Source organism: Eschrichtius robustus, chromosome 17 (genome assembly GCF_028021215.1).
Source record: "Eschrichtius robustus isolate mEscRob2 chromosome 17, mEscRob2.pri, whole genome shotgun sequence".
Lineage (NCBI taxonomy): Eukaryota > Metazoa > Chordata > Mammalia > Artiodactyla > Eschrichtiidae > Eschrichtius > Eschrichtius robustus.
The window spans coordinates 4,038,977-4,059,438 of NC_090840.1; the positions used below are offsets into that span (position 1 = coordinate 4,038,977).

Consider the following 20,462-nt stretch of genomic DNA (forward strand, 5'->3'; position numbering starts at 1 on the left):
TTCTGTACTTGTGAATTACTGGGAAAGACAAGTCAGAACATCTGAGAAAAGACCTACCCGTTTGTCAAGTTGGCCTGTAGTTACTAGCATGACTAGTGCTTTCTCTGGGGCCCTGGAATGAGAAGGGTGTTCAGGGTTATAGCAATATCACTACGCAGTGATCCTCCAGCTGGAGGGGAAAGCATCCGCGGGCAGGGGGCAGGGGCGCTGAGGGGAGGGAGGACTCCGAACCTGGCCAGGCCTCTGCACGCACAAGATGCTCCCAGTAAATAGTTCCGTGGTGAAACACTGAGTTTTCATTCCTCTCTTGGAGATTTGCAATGCACGTTGATATGGCTAAGGCTCTGAGATACCCCGGAGTAAAAAAATCTCACAGCATTTCCAGACTAAATTCACCATCAGACCATATTTTGCAGGTAGAATCTATTAACATCCCTTGAAATGAATATAGAGTATCGTGCATTACTATAGAGGTTTGAGGTATTTGGGGGCCAGTCGAGGAAAAGCACACGACCAGGAGAAGAGCAGCAGTGGCACACCCGAGCTTACTGTGTGAGGCCTCGCCAGGCTTGCACATGGGGGTGTCCCTCATAGCAGCAGTCTGTCCCCCCTCAGGAAGGCCAGAGGGCAGAGGGGCTCCCGGGGAGAGGAACATCTGGGGAGGGGGCTTTGTACGTCAGATGGCGTCTCTCAGCAGCACAGTGGGGCGTCTCTGTGTTCCCGAGCTCCAAAGGACAGCAGGTTGGGGCCTTATAACCGCAAGGCCCTATTTTCTCAAGGTACGCGCTGTTGGGTGAGGTTTTGTGGGGTATGCAGAGCAGGCAGACTGTAAATTGCTACAGATTTGCTTGTTGGGGCTATTTTTTTTTTTTTTTTTTATTGCGGAGAAAATCATTTGGGCTGTTTTAAATGTATAAAATTTGAGTTTGCTGCCAGTGGGTTTTTGAGCTAATGGGTCTCTGTCTGCAGTGAAGAAATAATCAACCTATGGGCCAGTATACAGAGGTTACCTTTGACTCATTTATATAACCATTCCACACTGGGAAATGTGACAAGTTTATATGAATCCAATCATAGTTAATAATATCTAAGGGTTTATAATTTATATGATTTGGAAAATGACTAGCTAATGTCTAATCCACTCTTTTGAGCTCTCCAGGCCTATGGAGAGTTCTAGGAGAGGTGATCAAAATGATCCCAAGGGACCACCTTTAACCTGGAAACAGTGCGGTGAATTATTGGGTTGCGATGGTATATCCAAGAGAAAATGATGGACTCATCACCACAGGTCTGGCTTAGCCATTGCAGTGATACAAAATTAGAGTCAACCATGGTTTCTGCCTTCAGTCTGGGTGGAGAAGGAAGATCAAGTAGCAAACATGCACAGAGTAGGGGGCAGTTAAATGCTGAATTGCACGTTCAGGCCCTAGTCGCAGTAGGCTTCCAATAAGAGATACACGTGTGCCCTAGAGGAACTGGGAAGGTTTGTGGACAAGGAGGACCTCGAGGGGTGAAGAGGTGTGAGTAAGGGCAGAGCAGGGAGAGGCGGGGAGCGGAAGGCCGCTTGGAGATGGCCTGTTTCAGTTATCAGTGTGCACGTGGGTTACCATGAAATATTATATAATTACGTGCATAAAATGACTTGTTCCCCCACGAGGGAAAGTGAAGCTGAAGTAGTTTCCTCATGTTTGAACGGTACTTTAATAGCCTAGAGTTTGTCAGACACAAGTTGCTTGAGCTTGTTTAGGTAGAGTCAGTGGATAAATGCATTGACTTAAGGACCTTCCATCACCACGTCTTGCATTCCTAGAAAGGAATCTGTGTCTGTGACCAACATCTTCTGTTGACAATTACCCTCCAGCCATTATATCTTTTCTCAGTATTTCACAACTGTACAGGAAGTTCACGTCTGTGCAATAACAAGCTTTAGTCATCTCTATGCCTTGCCCAGAGGAGCAATGCAGTGATGTTTACATCTTCTACATATTCTTCTTAATCAATATTTCCCTTATCTTCCAGGACTCCCCACCCCCTCCCCTTTTTTGTTTTTTTTTTAAACTAGGACTAGCATAGTCCTACTTAAATTAGCTCTGTATTTTAGGACAGAGCAGGACCAAGATAATTTTCCTTTTATATTTCAGTATGCCTGGGTGGGAGGAAGAGAGCAACAGATCTCTCCGTTTTGGACTTCGCTGCTCAAGTTAATAGTAGCGCAGACGCATAAAGGCGTGTATAATTGCACTCACACTCCAAGTACTCCAGCAGTTTGCGCTGGAGCCCCCATGATGTAGAAGGGGTCCTGCCAGGAGTCCAAGCGTGCCAGCATGACTAAGACGCAGCTCTTGTCTTCGATGCGTTCATTCCACAGTTAATCCGACTATAAACCAGGTTGTGGTTTAGTTCTCCTCAGAGTTTTAATTTTAATAGTCATATATCCATGACAATGCCTGTCTCACTACATCTTTCTTCCAAAAGATTTATTGAAGGAGCTAATTGATTTCTGCCATTCTCTCAAGTTCTGAGCAGAAATGGTGGGTAACCTGACTGAGGTGATATAACCTCAGTGTTGAATTCTGATGTGTTAATTCAGGCCTTGTAAGTAGTACTTTGTGGCTGTTCCAGTTAGCTATTTTTGGGACGCGTATGTACTCGGTTGAACTTTCTTAAAGTAATCCAGGAATTTTAGGTTTCTAAGAAAGCAAGAGTGAGTTTTTATGGTAATATTTTCTTGTAAAACGACTAATTTTTGCTGCTGTAAATCAGTAGGGGGAGCTCAGCAGATGAACTTTAGTTTCTACTGAAGCCATTCCTAAAATTCTTTCTATTCATTCAGAAAATTAAAACAAATGCTGAAGATTTCATATGATAAAGACACTGCTGTTCCTTAAGCGTTTAATTTATTTGTTTGTTTTAAAGGGGAAATGAATGTATGTTTCAATGAAAAAATATTTTTGGAAACTCACCCTTTTATTCCTCACACCTATCCCAACAGAAGATGGCTTTGAACCTTAGTATCTCTGTACTTTTTTTCTCAGCCATGCTGACTTTTTATAGTACTCACATCTGGCAACTTTGTCTCAGAGCTCAAGCAAAAGTCAGGGCTTTTGGTTTTTTCAGTAGAGAAGTATACTGGTTGATGCTCTGGTCTGAGAGCCAACAGGAAATACTGTTTTCAAAAAAAGAACGGTTGGCTCTGTATTGATCAAAGGCTACCTTTTGTGGACTGAGAGAATCTATAAAGTCTGCCGTTATTAGGATATGTGCTGTGAGGGTTTTTCCCCCATTGATAATGATGGACTGTTTATAGCCAACAGTTTCTTGTGATGAGTAACGAGAGCACTCACCGGACGTTACTGTTTGAGGGAACCAGTGCTTCTGGCACATGTTTGTTGGAATTATTCCTCGTATCCCAAGTTAAAATGGGTGAAAACATGCTTTTTTGCTTAACATTTAGATTTTCAGGAGGGAATACCTGCCCCATTTCGTGATGCTCTGGCAGTTTGGGGCCTAGTGGTAGATTTTTATATCATTCAAAGTTTGAGAGTTTTTTTTCCTTTATCATACTTTAGGTACCTCTTTGGAGGTCTGACATGCTATTTCAGTCACAGTAATACACATTAATACAATTGTGCTAGCTAGCTTCCAAAATACTGATATAAATTATTAATCCAAGTCACTGAATTGATTCCAGGTAACAGATAGCTTGGAGCCCAAGTAAAATGGCTCTAACTGAACACTGTCATATAGTAATTAACTTTGAATATTGAAAAAAGGAGGGGGACAGTCCAAGATGGTGGCACAGGAAGATCCTAAACTCACCTCCTCTCACAGACACACCAGATCTCCAGCTACATTTCAGAGGAACAATTCCCCCTGAAAAAACCCTGAAAACTAGCTGAACTGCTCCTCCACAACAAAGGATAAAAGGACACATCAGGCTGGGTAGGAGAGGCAGAGGTGCAGGTAGCCAACAACCCTACCCCTAGTGTGGCATCCCTCAGTAGGGATGGACTCACAAGTCCGGAGCTTCTCCCAGAGGAGCTTCTCCTAGACCTGCACGGGAGAGATGAGCCCCCAAGACATCTGGCTTAGGAAACAAACGGGCCGGTTCTCCTTCCAGAGGGCTTACATGTGATCTCATTTGCCCGGGACCCAGCACAAAAGCAGCAGTTTGAAAAGCACCTAGGCTGTGTGTGAAGGGGATTCATTTGCTAATCTTAAAGCATCTGCTGGAGGGGCAGGGGACAATTGGGACTCTCCAGGGACAAGTGGTCACGGCACTATCCTGCTGCCTCGAAGAAGCAGGCAAACACGGGTGGTTGTATCACTCTTACCACTCCCGGTTGGGGCTGGTGAGCACACACACACACACACACACACACACACACACTCTCACAGCATCCTCTTGATTCTTTGCTAAAGCGGATGGGCACCCACAGACTAGGTATTTTCCTGCTGCCTTGCTGAAGCCTGGAGTGTATCCCTCCCCCGTGCTCTCCAGCTGCCTTGCTAGAGCTGGCAGGTACATGCATTCCACATGGAGGACAGCCCTTGAATACCTGGCCCTGGCGGCCAAGGGTGTTGCATTCCTGGACTCCACAGGATTGTAACAATTGGAAAGATGGTTCTTGGGAGGCTCCACTCCCAGGGCACTGCCCAGACAGCAGACTGAACCCCCCCCCCCCCCCCACTCTTCCTGTGAAAGAGGCCTGTTTACTGGTTCAGGAGCTTCAGCCTGAGGGACAGGCTTCAGGTTTGTTGCATATCCAGAGGCTGCAGAGGTGCTCTCAGGGAGCATGAGCAGGGAGACACCATCCTTGCTAACTCCTTTGGCCGCACTACACTGTAACAGTACCTCCCAGAAAGGAGATTGTACACTCAGCCAGGGGACACTTCCAGCTCTCCTGGTCTGCAGACCAGCAGGATTTATGGTTGTGACCCAATAGGACTAAATATATTTGCATACTTTAAAAGCTGCTGCCTCAGGGTTTGGCTTCCTAAAACTAGGTGCTAAATGAGATCACTCCACCTGGAACACTGACACGTCTTGGCATACCCTCAACAACAGGGACCATGAAAAAACCAGGCTACTTAGACAATCACACAGGTTTGAGAGACAACCAAGAGCTAGGGCAAGCTCGAACAATAAGGTCCATCAGCTACACAAGGCCACTCCTTCAAGACTGGGAAAGGTAGCTATTTCACCTAATACATAGACAAAAACACAGAGAATCAAGCAAAATGAGGAAACAGGAATATGTTCTAAATGAAAGAACAAGATAAAAACTCAGAAGAAGACCTTAATGAAATGGAGATCAGTAATCTACCTAACAAAAAATTCAAAGTAATGGTCAAAACATGCTCTGAGCTTGGAAAAAGAATTAATGAACACGGTGAGAACTTCAATAAAGAGACAGAAAACATAAAGTATCAAACAGAAGTCACAGAGCTTAAGAATACAATAATTGAACTGAAAAATGCATTAAAGGGGTTCAACAGCAGGTTGGATGAGGTAAAAAAATGAGTCAGTGAGTTGGCAGACAAAGCAACAAAACACTCAAACAGAGAGGCAAAAAGAAAAACGAATTTTAAGAAGTGAAGATAGCTGGACGTATGGGACAGCATCAAGCAGGATAGCATTAACATTATAGGGGCCCCAGAAGAAGAGAGAAAAAGGGACAGAAACCTTATTTGAAGAAATAGTGGTTCAAAACTACCCTAACCTGGGGAAGGAAACAGACATTCAGGTCCGGGAAGACCGAGAGTTCCAAATAAGATGAACCCAAAGAGATCCACACCAAGATACACTATAATTAAAATGTCAAAAGTTAAAGATAGTGAGAAAATCTTAAAAGCAATGAGAGAAAAACAACTTGTTATGCACAAGGGAAATCCCATAAGGCTATCAACAGATATTTCAGCAGAAATTTTTCAGGCCAGAAGGGAGTGACATGATATATTCAAAGTGTGCTGAAAGGAAAAAATCTTCCAACCAAGAATACTCTATCTGGCAAAGTTATTCAGAATAGAAAGAGAGATAGAGTTTTCCAGACACAAAAACTAGAGGAGTTCATCACCACTAAACTGGCTTTATAAGAAATGTTAAAGGGATATCTTTAAGTTGAAAACAAATGGCACTAATTAATAACAAGAAAACATATGACAGTAAAATCTCACTGGTAAAGGTAAATATATAATAAAGACAGTGGGTTAATCACTGATAAAGCTAGCATGAATGTTGAAAGACATAAGTTGTAAAATTAACTAAAACTACAATAATTAGTTAAGGGGTATATAAAATTAAAATGTGACATTAAAATGTCATATAAAATGTCAAGTGGGGGAGTAAAAATGTAGAGTTTTGAAATGAGTTCAAATTTCAGTTTCAAACTAGCTTAAAATAGACTATTATATACATAGGATGTTATATGTGAACATCAATCACAGTAACCACAAAGCAAAAACCTATAGGAGACGCACAAAGGAAAATGAGAAAGGAATCTAAATATAACACTAAAGAAATTCATCCAACCATAAGGAAAGACAAAAAGAGAAGAAAGGAACAAAGAGGAACTACAAAAATAGCCAGAAAACAATTAACAAAATGGCAATAAGTATATACCTATCAATAATTACTTTAAATGTAAATGGACTAAATTCTCTAATCAGAAGACATAGAGTGGCTGAAAAGGTAAAAAACCAAGACTCATTTATATGCTGCGTACAAGAATTTCATTTCAGATATAAGGACACACACAGACTGAAAGTGAAGGGATGGAAAAAGATAGTCCATGCGAAAGAAATGAAAAGAAAGCTGAGGTACCTGTGTTCATAACAGACAAAATAGACGTTAAAACAAAGATTGTAAGAAAAGACAAGGAAGTGCATTATATAATAATAAAGGGTTCAATTCGCCAAGAAGATATAACGTTTGTAAGTATATGTCTACACAAAATAGTAACACCAAAATATATAAAGCAAATATTAAGACCTAAAGGGAGAAATTGACAGCAATGCAATAATAGTAGGGGACTTTAACACTCCACTTGCATCAATGGGTAAATCATCCAGGCAGAAAGTCAAGAAGGAAAAATCGGCCTTAAGTGACACATTAGTTCAGATAGACTTTATAAATGTATACAGAACATTCTATCCAAAATCAGCAGCATACACATTCCTCTCAAGTGCACATGGGACATTCTCTAGGGTAGATCACATGTTAGTCCACAAAACAAGTCTCAATAAATTTAAGAATGAAATCATATCAAGCATTTTTTTCCAACCACAATGTTATGAAAAAAGAAATCTGATAAAGAAACAAAGCCTGGAAAGTTTTGGAGGCTTGGCTGAGTCACGCAGAGTTAGTAGCTTTCAAGGCCAAAGCCCCTCCTCCTGACCCTTGGCCTGGTACTCTCTCCAAGTGTCTGGGCTGTCTCTGTAGCGTGTGCTACATGTGACTTGGATAAATTGAGTCACTTGGAATAGGAACTCTCTGGAAGCTTCTTGATTCTTCTGAGCCTTTGAATTGAAATGAGATGTAGGTTTTCGTGTATTTGTTATTATTTTAAAATTAGTACTACTTGGTGTGAGCTCTAGGCAGTCTTGAGATTAGCTAAACTAGGTAAGAGATTGCTTTATTTATTTATTTTTTGAAGTTTTAAGGCATCTTGTAAATATTTCCAGTTCCTTTTCATTTTCAGTTAATTCTTCACTTCAGGATTCTAGAAAGAACCACAAAAGAGAAAGAGCAAATTCTGAAATGCAGTAAGAAAAATAGTTTGTTTTTGAGGATTTTCTAGTTCAATGAATAGCAGGAAGCACCAGCTTCCTCTTCTCACAAAATCTCCAGTCAAATGTTTAATCTCAAAAGACTCCAGCAGTTTATAGAAACGTTCTAAAAGTTGTGCCAGTTCATTTGAACCAAAGATAAATTCATGCATTTAATAGTTCCTCAGTCAGTTGCAATTGCCATACTTGATCCTCCTTGTATAGTCCTTGTAACAAATAGAGTATTATCATAAGGAACAGACCAGAAATAAGGAGACTTAGAAGCGGGCTTTGACTTCGTATCTGATTTGCAACAATGCTTGGAGTGTTCTCTGAGAACATGTTTAAGCCTTACTCTCTTTTCATTTTTCCAACTCCAGAAAGAAAGCATCCATACTGGCATTAGTACTTGCACCTCTGTCCCTATTACCAGATCTTGTAGAACACCATAAACACTTTAAGTGCCCAACAAATGTGTTGGTGATGAGTTGCCTTTATTATTCGTATTTTTTAAGAAGCATCAGACAAATTGAATACATAATAAGAGTAGAAGTATTTTTTGTTTTATATTTACAACAAAGGTTTGTGATATTTCAGAGTAGGATTTCTCAAAGCATTTTCCTCAACTTTTCTCATCCTAATACAGTCTGTATTTTATATCCAGTGTCCAGCAGACAACTAGCCTCAAGAATGTGTTTGTTGACTTTGACTGTATATCATTTCTCTTCCAAGAAAAGATAAGATTAAATTTAGGATTCAATAATACACGTGAAGAGTGTTTCATAAAAGAAAGGAGAATATAAATACAGGTGGTAGTAATTGTTGTTGGTTAGTAACTGCATTTAGCCTGAGTCCTCACAGGCAGGAAATGAAGATGTGAGCCTGGGCCAGGGAGGAGGGCTGCTGGCTCACTCTGCCCTCCTGATTGGGTGTGCCCCTGCCACAGTGATGGCCCTCGCTCCCACCCGCCTGGACCCCATCCTTCCTCCATCGGGTGTCCTGGTTGGCACTAAAGATAGGCCCTAAGGACGTGGACGGAAAGGGCTACAGGGCCATCTCTGAGGGGCAAATAGGGAGGACATGAGCAGAAGAGGTAAACCCATGGAGAGGCATTAGGACAGTGCCAGCCCTTCGGTTTAGAAAAATGAATATCCTTTTCCTTATGTGTTCCTGCCTGACGTCACAAAGGATCAGAATGAGAACCACCTCACAGAAAGCACGCAAGGATTATATGACTAGGAATCTAGGTGCTTAGAGCTTTACTGGGGATGGGATGGGCAAAAGAGAGAGCTTAGAGGATAGCTTTGGATTCCCAAGACTTTGGAGGTCTCTATTTTTCTGAAGTTAGGGGTTTTGCCTTTGTTTACGACTGCTGGGCTAGAGAATTCAGGGTGGGACCCAGAAGAGAGGAGGATGCAGGTGGACCTACTTCATGGTGGCTTGGGGCAGGAGAGGCAAAGGAGGCCTTGCTCTGTCTTCCCAAATTGTCCTGGCCAGTCATCCAAGTAGAGTCAGGGGGGACTGGTTTAGTTTAATTTCCTCTGTCGGCAAATACCCATTTCACTTTGTTATTTATTAAATCATTCACTCAGCACACAACCTAAGGACTGCCTTGTAGAAGCTTGTGGAAGTCGTGAGATGACTAGGACATGGTCCCTTCAATCAGTCAGTCAGATACCAGGTGTTAGGTCAGAGTCATGAGGGAGTAGATCACCAAGGATCACAATGTGGGGTCACCTAACCAGACTGGGGGCCCTAAGAAGAGGTTATGCCTGAGCTATGTGAGCAGGGGATGGGCAGATTGGGCATGCTGATGAGTCAGGGGAAAGCTGTTCTAGGCAGAGGTTCAAGCATGTGAAGAGTCTGAGGTGGGAAGGCAGGTGGCCAGGTTGGGGACAATAAACAGGTCAGTATGACCAGATCGTAGCGGGTGGGTGCAGCCAGTGCTAGGAACGAGCCCCTGAGAAACTATGGGGCCTCTCCTAAGACCGGGGAGCCGAGGAAATTCAGGAGGACAGAGGCTTATTTAGGAGACGAACTGGTATCTTAAAAGGAGGAGGGCATTTGGTCCGCTGTGATTGGAGGAAAGGCAGGTGACGGTGAAATTCCTTCAGGAAGTCATCTGCTGAGACACGAAGGGACGGGCACCTTCTTGTGAAACAGACACCAAAGGAGAAGAGCTCCTGTGGGTCTGTTGAGGGTTAGTGAGCAGGGAGGCCAAGGCAGCTCACCGCGCCGGGAAGGGCAGGCACTCAGGCTGCGGCAGCCGAGGGCTACCCCTCAGCCTGCAGGTATTATGAACACATTTACAAGGCATTAGAAATTTAAAATATTCTGCTGGATGCCTGCTTTGGTGATGAAGATGAACACAAAATCTCTTTCGGGGTCCCTCCTATAGATTGCTTTTTTAGCAACTCCTGTAAGTGAAACTGAGAGCTTTGAATCAGACAGAGTCCGTTTCAAACCTTCAAGTGTCGGTTTTCTTATCTATAAAGTTATAAGAAATTTACAAATTTAATTGGTGATGGTTAAAAGATATAGTTAAAACGCATCACTTAGCATAATACTTGGCAAATAATAATTGCCTAATAAGCAACAGCCACTGCTGGTACTACTAACAACCACCCCCAGGATGTGTAGTATGTTCTGGCAACCCCGGGGGGCAGTATGAATTCTGGGTTCTATGGGGAATTGGAAACCACACAATTTGGTCATTGTTCTTTCTACTCTCAGGTGACCATGCAGCATATGAAGAGCAAAAAGACCCTAGATTTTGTAGCAAATGCATGGTTATCTCGAATCCAAGCAGATGGGGACACTGTCTGTGAGCTCCCTGTGGTACAAGGAGGACAAGCTATTTTTCCATGTGTGTCATTACCCTTCGAGAGCATATATTGCATGTACAAATATTTTATAGCTGCTTAGATTTGCTTCTGAACTATTTTGTTACAGAATATTTTTTTCTACTTCTAAGAGAGTCGTTTGACCCACTGAAAAGTGACTTCTTCATCATCACAGAATGAGTCACTGGTGGATCTGGGATTAAACGTAATCTCAGAAAGATCCTTATGGTCTAGATACAGTCACGGGGGCTGAGGCTATGAGAAGGAAGAAGTCATGTCTGTGCCTTGTCTGGCTTTGCCTGTGGCTGGTTGGCCACCTCATGTCACCACTTCACTTTTGATATATTTCCTCATCAAACCTTACATCATTTTAAACTTTAAACATCACATACAGTAATATTGTCACCCTTGCCAATAAAATACTAATCATGAAATATCCTCCTATGTCATACATAAAAGAACAGCTTTTTTTTTTTTTTAAAGCTTTTATTTGTCTTTTTGAAAAAGCTATTTGTTTTCTCAGAGCATTTGCTCATGGTGTAAAAATATCCATTTATAATTAAAATTAATAATTGAAAGATCAAAAATCTCTCCATAGATACAGCAAGTCCAGATTAGAGAAATTCTCATACAATGATTTTTATTGTAGCGTGGCCCATGGATCTGGGTTCTGTCTGTATGAATTCCCAGGTGATTAATTTCCTTGTTTCTGTCCCCTTTGCTTTGTCAGTAGTGAGATACCTTGCTGATGTCTGTACTGGGCAACTGAAGCAAGCAGAAACAGGGGCCGAAGTGTCCCTGTGTCTCTGTGGGACACTGTGTCTCAGAGGTGAGACTCTGGTCTAAGACTGCTGTACAAATCCAACATGCCAGTAAAATTTCAAAGAGGACAGGTGTGTCTGCACAAATAACTCTCCCATGTTCTTAGTAATCTCTCCAAAGGTGGCCATACATGATTGAAAGTTGAAGAGGGCTTGACACCCTTCAAGTTTTTGTTTTAGAACATCTTCAGCACAAGTTTTCCTGACCTGACTTCCTAATGTGCTTTGTTTTAGAAGTTTTTCTTGAAAGAAAAATGGGACACACTATACTAGCAATGAATAATAGAACAAAGAAAAAGACATTAAAAATTAGTGAGGGTGTAAGTAAAAGAAAAAAATGAGATTATATCAGGGAAAAATATATGTGAACATACCCTGTCAGGACTGGGAAGTACAAAGCCTTATTCTAAAAGGTCAAGTCATAGAAGGGCCATTATAGGATATTTCACAGAATAATGCAATACCCTTTCTTTAAAACATCTTGAATGGAGCCAAATACATTATTCTCACACCTTAAAGCCCTTCATATTCCCTTTTGTCCTTTATATACACATATGAGTCTTTCTATATAGTTGATGTTTGAGGAGTTGCAGTGATGTATATAATCAGCCCAGTTAATTTTTAATGTTATTTTGTTGTGTATAGAAAAAAAGAGTACTATTTGGGGTCTGAGATTAAGAATAGGGGTTATCTAAAGCATGAGTACATTTTTAAGAGAGAAGACTCCCAAACCAGTTTGAGAGTGCTATTTTTCAAACTGTTTGTACTTGTAGTTTATGAAATATTTTGAAACATCAGAGCTCTTAAAGCTCACCTAAACCTTTTATTTGTCACTGCAGATTACAGAGCTTTCATCACAATGAGGGAAAACAGCAAAATTATGCCTAATTTTTGCTGTCACAAGTGAATTATTAATTTTGAGCAGAAACAAAGTTTTAGATGCCGTGATATTATTATTAATATTTACACCAAGTGATCAGTGAAGTTATCCTGGCTTTCATTCCCAGACGCTTTGATCTTCCCACTTGGTGGTGCTTGGTGAAGGCGCCATCTCTCCTGGCCGCCTGCTGGTGGGTCGGCCCGCGCGGCATGGTGTGGGATTACCAACTAAGGTTTTGCAAGTGAAACATCTTCGTGGTGAATTGTCTTCCGTTCGTCATTGTGTACAGCACCTCCCAGAGAGTGGGAAGGGTGTATTATAGATAGAAAACAATCTATATATATATATACTGGACGTGAAGTATAATTGCAACCAGTGTATAAAAAGAGTAAACAGTGTAGGTTTAGTGGCATGTTTTAAAGTTTAGAGTGAGAGATGTAACTGCTTTTCTTCCCTAGTTCATTTTAGAGTTCTCTATTATCTTCCTCAATGGATGGAATGTAATGGAAATGCCAAATGGTTTCAAGAGTCCTGCTGCAAGAAACTGTGGCAACGCTCTTGTAGTTAATTGCCAGAATGATTCCACATGAACCACAGCTCGCATCCTTAGCCACTGCTGGGCTGGTTGTTGTCGTTTTCTCTACAAAGTGTACAGCTGGGTAATCAAAAGGCAGCCGCACACATAATAGACCTAGTTTCATTCTGTCTTCAAAACTAAAGATACTTTAAGAAAAAAGAGGAAACAGGAGAGCTGGTTCAGGCAATCTTTCTTGACCTTGAGGATCCTCATTCAGATTTGCTCCGAAGCAGAACGTGAAGACCAGGGTAGTTGATCTGGGAGGGGATCCCAGCGTGACCTGAAGGAGCGTGAAGAGAACGGAGAAAAGCCCAAGAAGGGGCAGTGCTGGGCTGTGGCTACTGGGGCTCCTTCTTGCTAGAGGACTTCAGAGAAACCCTGGGGACACCCCTCAACACTGCCCCGCCGGCGAAACCCTCAGGAGAAGAAGCAGGGAGGTGCAGGGGTCTGAGATGGAGAGCTGTCAGCACGCCTGCACGATGGACCCACAAATGGCCCCAAGGACAGGGCTGGGGCCCAGTCGTATCTACCACCGCAGGTGACGTGTATCAGGAAATGTCCCTTTCGAAGCACACTGGGGGTGCAGGAGAGTGACAGCGAGACTGTGCAGGGACACCAGGAACACACACAGTCACAATTTGGTGACCAAAATATCACAGGACTAGCGATGGTTTTGGTTTGGCCTAAACAAGAGAAGATTTCCATCAACAATGTGGAACCAACAGCTGATGCCAGGTAGTGTGTCTTCAAATATGGAATTGAAATGTACTCTAGGACCCGTGCAGGCGGCTGTTTAGACAGCCTGTGCCACAAGAAAATACAAGTGATACTGGATTTGCAGTTTCACCACGAAGTAGTGGAACAGTAGTTAATAGTCAACTGTCACTTCTGGGAACGTCTCAGACTTAATTAAATTCCTGACCCTTTCCTCAGATGATCTTCAGGTGGTCTATTCTCAGCAGGAATCTGTGAGGAAGTGACGTGTGAGTTCTTTCCCTTCCAACCAGCGTAGCACCTACTTTAGGTCCTGCGTCTCTGGAAACCTCAGTGAGTTTTTGACATGATAAAATGAAGGTTCCAAGATGCTCTTTCACAACAAACCCGAGAATGTGCTTCACATTATTTACAGAAGAAGGTGTACGAGAAGGTTAATTGGAGAAAGAAAGGAGGGAGAGAAGGAAGGAAGGAAGGGAAGAGGGGAGGGAGGGAGAGAAAGAGGGATTTGTTCCTCCGTGCCTCAAGGAAAATCAGCATTCATGGAAAGTAAGTGTGCTATCAGGCCCCGCGGTCGCCAACCTGACCATCTAGCAAACTGCATCCCAGGGCGGGAATCTAAGCAAGAGAAGAGCGCCAAGCTGGAGGCCTTTGTGTTAGGGTTTGTTTCTTTGTTACACTGGACACGACCACAGTGGAGGAAATAAAACTCCAGGAGAGGAAAAAGCATAGCCAGAAATACATCTTTAATAGATAAAAAAGTAGTTGCTTATTTTCCTTTCCTTCCTACCCCGTTGGATGCGGACTGTAGTAGCTTCTCTGCTGAAGTGCTGTGCTGCCCCCGGTGCTCCTCGGGCTGCTATGATTGCCCCCATTCGTCTTGTGCTGGACTCACGCTATCCCTGTGGGGTTTTCTCTGCCTCCGGCACCAGGTCGGTACCTTTCAAGTGGAAGCAGCGTCGCCTGGAAAACTGCAGACGGCGCTGTGGCACTGTGAGGCCAGTGACAAGCCTCAGGGCTGGTGCTGCGAGTTGGTGGCGGCCAGGGAGCGAGGGCTGCGTCCGCGTCCACCTTCTCCTGTGAACGGTAGTGCTGTCCCCGTGCCGCCTCAGAAGACGGAACTGCAGTGTGTGTGAGTGCGTGCGTGTGTTTAGGTGCGTGGATTTGTGTCATTTCCTCAGCATTCCACATCACGCATCACTCATCGAGTGTTTCAGTAAATAATCTATTGCTAAGCATTGTAAGGAGATCTTATCTTGTAATTTCTTATTATTTCAACACACTCTAAGTCACAAAAGGACCAAAACTTTCACACTGGAAATTGCTGCCTACGACATGAGAATATTTGTTTAAATGTTGGTCTCTTTACAATACTAAAATGGTAGCATTCTAACAATTTCATATCGAATTAAGCAAGGAGACTTTTAGAGAGAACTCTCAGAACATAAGAAAGACAAAGATGGAAACCTAGATAACTCGGGCTTTCCCTCAAGCCTCATAAGGAACAGACCGCAAGCAACTCCCTCCATTTCTGATCTGACCCTACAGCCTTGAGGTTCAGCTTTGCTAAACAGATCCCTTCCTTTCTCAAGAAAACCCAGCTTCAGCTGGCCAGGGCCAGGAGGGGACCCAGACCCAAGACAGGACAGGTTTCTCCATGAAAACCCAATCTATTGTGGACGTGGAGTGAGAATCCTTGGGCTCTATTCTGAAATTTTGGACCCTCAGTGTTGGGGACAGCCTTCTTTCCAAATAGATAATCAACAGGAAATGAGGCACAAACAGGGGCACTGGAAAATTCAAGGGGACAGATTTGGAGATGCCAAAACCACTACAACTTTAATTACTAAGCAAAAAGCGGGTAAAAGACAATGAGTCAGTTCGACTAAAAATGCTCACCACATACCACCAAAAACTACAAACACAAGGGTGATTGGTGGGGCTGCAGTGAATGGAGCGGTGGGATCCAGGGCAGGCTTGCCCGCCTGTTCCTCGCCTGGCTGGGCGTTAAGTGCAGTCAGTTGCTTTCTGAGAGTTCCTGCTTAATTCATCCCGCTTCCTCTGTGGCCACTTCCTCCACCCTAGTCAGCGTCCTTGTGTCTCAGCCTGGATCGGAGCCGTCTTCTGATCGTCCTGGTTCTTTCTGCGCCCCTCGACCCCGCTCACGGCTTCCAAGCTGACTGTACTCTGGTACTTATGGTACTAAGCTTCATTCGGACTCTAGCTTGTCTTTTCCTCTTTCATTCTTCCTTTGCTCTATTATGACTTTTATTCTCTTAACATTTTATTCTCTTTAGCATTATATTGTATAGTTTTGCCCTAAATTTTTTCAAGAAAAAGCGGGAAAATCCTGTTCCTAAAGCAGTGTTTGAATTACATCATCCTCCTGTTCCAAAATCTGTATTAACCCCCATTGCCTACCAAAACCAAAACCAAAACCAAACTTCATGATCTTTCCATTCAAGGCTTTATACCAGCTGACTCCATTTATTTCCCCTCCAGTTTGCTTCTCTAATTGTCCTCCTGCAGGATCTCAGTGAAGTTAGACCACCTGACTTCACATCTTTGCCTCTGTCCCTCGGAGCGCGCTGTTCTCCGCTCGGGGTCGCCCTTCCTTGCTCCGCTCTGTGTGTCCTGATCCCGCCCTTCCTTTAGTTCCCACTCAGAGTCCGCCCGCTCGCATGAGCGAATCGGCCCGATTAGCAACAATGTCTCTCTCCTCCCGAGCTTACTCAGAACTCAGCGCAGACGCCCCCGGCTGCTGAGTGGCAAGTGCGCTGAAGCGGCTTCAGCATTCACAGCCCAGCCCACTCCCACCCCAGCACCGGGCATCCTGGGGGCTGGGGCAGCTGCATTTATTCCCCACGGCAGAGGAGCTAGGGAGTGATTCATCTAGGGTTTTCTTCTCAGGTTCCTAGGTTCTGACAAACTTTATCACATTAACTCAGCTGATGTATTTAGTTTTATATTTGTTTTTAATTTTTATTGAAATACAGTTGATTTACAATGTTGTGTTAGTTTCAGGCTTACAGAAAGTGATTCAGTTATACATATATGTAAATATATATATTCTTTTTTTACATTCTCTTCCATTATAGGTTATTACAAGATATTGAGTAGAGTTCCCTGTGCTGTACAGTAGGTCCTTATTGGTTATCTATTTTATATATAGCAGTGTGTATAATTTAATTCCAAACTCCTAATTTATCCCTCTTCCCCCCCTCTCCCCTTTGGTAACTATGAGTTTGTTTTCTGTGTGAGTCTGTTTCTCTTTTGTGTGTAAATTCATCTGTATCACTTTTTTAGATTCCACATGTGAGCGATATCATGTGCTATTTGTCTTTCTCTGGTTTACTTCACTTCGCGTGATAATCCCTAGGTCCATCTGCGTTACAGCTGATTTCTTTACAATGTGAAATCTCCCGGACGTAGTTTGGATTCGTTCATCACGCTGCCGTGCCTGCACCACCGCCGCCTCTGGGGCTGCCCCACCGCCAGCCCCTCCCGCTGCCATCACCTCCTGCATCCCCTCAGCGCGTGTCTGTACTGTGCCAGCATGGCCTCGACTGGAAGGAAGACACCGAAGTAATAGCTTAACTTAGTTTCAACGGGTTGTAGCTGAAAAAATTTTAATTATAAAATACGTTAAGCGACCAAATGTCATATAACACGTACGCACTGTCCTGGCGTAACGAACGCTGCTCTTCGGTGTTCTGCCCGTCGCGGTGGGTCCCGAAGAAATGGCAGCCGGTGCTCACTCACACGGCACCTGATGAAGACAGTGAGCTGCAGCCCCCCTTCCCTCCCACCTGTAGACACGGAGACGAGGCAGGTCCCACTTGCTGAGAGAAGCAGAAGAGCCGCGGCTCCAGGCATAGCTCTCAGGCTCAGCCGACCCGTCTACGACAGAAGCGGACTGCCCTGACGCCGCTCGCGGTGGCCTCTGTGCCCTCAGAGCCTTCTCTCCGCGCGTGAAAGGTCCAGGACAGCTTCCCCCGAGGCAGCTGCCGGCCTAGAAGGCTGCGCCGAAGGCTGCGGAGACGGGCGCTGGGGCGGGACCTGGACCACCTGCCTCCTCTCACACCTCGGGTGGCGGGGGCGCAGGGGCCAGGCTGGGCTGCGGGGCGCGCTCGTTGTGGGCATGAGTTCTGGGGCGCAGGCAGCAGAGGCGCACATGAGCGGGGGGGGAAGGAAAGGCAATCTCAGTCGTGCTCCCGGAAGCTTCCCCACGGACAAGAATGTACAGCACGGCCGAACTGGGGCAGAGAGAAAGCCCAGCAACGTTTCGTTCCTTTCCTAAGTTAAGGAGGGAAGAGGCTTGGCTGAAATTCAAGGCCCGGCGACTGGGCGAGGACTCCTTTGTGCACCGCTGATGCCTCCTGCGAGGATTCGCATCTCCTCTTCGATTGGACACCCACGTCCTTATGGCTTTATTTTATCTCTATACCTGAAGATTTTATTTTTCTGCCTTGTCTGCAAAAATAGAGTATACGGCACTGAATTTCTACCATTTACACATAAGATTTAGCTGCTTGAGGTTTGGAGCAAGCAAAATTTGCATTTGCATGGGGCAAACATTCAACTGACTATGAATTGAAGTAAATATTCTTATTTACTCTTTCTATTAGTTCCCTATGAATGCTGTAACAAAATACTATAAACCTGGTGGCTTAAAGCAGCAGAACTGTGTTCTCTGACAGTTCTGGAGGCCAGGAGTCTGAAATCCAGGTAGGCCGGGCCCTGAAGTCTCTGGGTACTCCCTTCTAGCGCTGCTGCTGGTTGGGTGCGGCCCGCAGTCCTTGGTGCTCCTGGGTTTGCAGCTGCCTCGCTCCAGCCTCTGCCTCTGTCGTCACAGTCTCTCCTCCTATTCTGATGAGGACCTGGAGCTGAGGGCTGACCCTGCTGCAGTCTGATCTCATCTGAATCAATTACATCTACAAAGAGCTGTTTCCAAATGTGGCCGCATTCTGAGGTTCTGAGCGCACATGAATCTGGGGAGGCACTGTTTAATCCAGTGTGCTATTTGAGTGGACCCCCCCAGTGTATTACCCACTGCAAGTTTATTAGCATTAAATTAGGTATCTCTAGACTTTTCTGTTTGTCATCAAACTTGTGGTATTGTGTACACGTGCCTGTGTATGTATGTGTGTGTGTGTGTAGACCTTTAATGAAATCATTTAAAAGAAGTTAGTATCTACCTTTAAATAGCAACAATGCCATTTATGAATATATTCATTAACCCACTTGACCTAGAAGAGTCTAGATTCGCAGTTAGTAGCAAAGTTCTTCAGCTTCAGGACGAGGCAGCTTCCCAGTGTCGCCTTCCATTCCTCCCGACTGGTTTGGGAAGTGGCATTGACGTGAGCGTGTGCGAGCAGGTTATTTGAAATAAAGGCCTACTGTGGGCAATTCTAAATAGGAGGAGATTTATGGATGCAGGAACTGAAAAGTTAAATACAGATGAATGATACCTGAAACAGCTGCCTGGCTGGACTTGTCAGGGCACAGCAGCACGACCAGCTTTGTCTTCACAAAACCAAATCATGGTCAGATTCATGGTCAGATACGCGGGGTGACCCCAAGGCGTTTTGCCCTAAGGAGGGAGGACGGGCAGCTGCACAGTGGTCCCCAGGGCTGAGGTCGCAGCCAACACTTGTAAAGTGTTCTAGTCAGGAGGCTTTTTTTTTTTTTTTTTTTTTTTTTTTTTGAGAAAGATTGAGATCATTTCCTTTGTGTAAAAATGGAAGGAAAGAAGACTTGAGAAGGTGTCCTCTACGGACAGCATAGACCATCAGCAAGTCCTGGATACTTTCCGAAGGTGAATGCCACCCCCGCTCCAGGCCACGCTCCCCATTACATAATCCTCAGTGCCTTCTTACTAATGTTGGAAAGAGGGTCCGTTGCGCCACTAAGAGGGCTCACCTCCCTGCAGGCCGGCGAGGCAAGCGTTCGAGCAGAGGCGGGTAGGATGGCCTCCCCCCGGCCCCCCTCGGGATGGCTCTCTGTCCCGGAGGCGGCCTCGGCCACACCCTGGGGCCGCTGCCAGGCCAAGAGGCCGCAGACTCGGTTCCTCTCTGCTCCTGGGCGGTTCCGGCGCCCTTCTCTGTTGCTGCTGCTGCACCTGAGCTCGCCCCCCTCCTACTCCTCCCCGGTGCCTGGAGCCTAGCGGGCCCTCACGGAGTCTTTGCTGTGAGTTACCAACAGGGGGCTCCCTTCTGCCTGGAGCCTTCCCTGCAGCCTCGGGTTGGGCCAAGTGCCGCTTCCCCGTAAGCTTTTCCCAAAGCACATAACGCTAACCCGGTGCTTCCCAGCCCTATTTCTGTGTTTCTGTCCAGCCTGCCTCTTCCAACTCTCGGAAGACTTTCCTCAAGGTCAGGTCAGATGGTCTCTGTTTTTACTTTCAGCCCCACCACGTTCCCTGGAATAGAACAGGTTAAAATTGCATGTTCAATGGAACTGAAGGGCGTGTGTTCGTGAAGACACCTTAAACCCTAAGGGACATCACATGAAATAAGGGATTGGAAATTAGAACATGGAATCTAAAAGGTTTAAATACGTCTTAATCTCACTAAGATGTGTAAACAAAATTATCACTGAATATTCATTTGTAAGTATTAATACAGTACCAAAAAGTGACTCTTGGAATTAGCACAGGAGTTAAGAAAAGAAGTCTGCTGTGCCACTGGTATAGATATTTAGGCAAAACACGCTTTGTTAGAGCTACTCCAAGATATCTCAGTCTGGAAAAACTGAAGTTACTGGTTGGTCAACCGCCACGGGGACCTCTCTGCCTTCACTGTCTTGCAGGGGAGGTGTGTTTTCTATGGTTCCATCTCTGCAGCCTCAAGCACTAGCAGGGC

At 44.5% G+C, this 20,462-nt stretch overlaps 1 pseudogene; it reads left to right on the forward strand.

Moving 5' to 3' along the window:
- The window catches only part of LOC137751010 (lipoxygenase homology domain-containing protein 1-like), a 101,394-nt pseudogene that overhangs the window by 3,992 nt on the left and 76,940 nt on the right, over positions 1-20,462 (forward strand).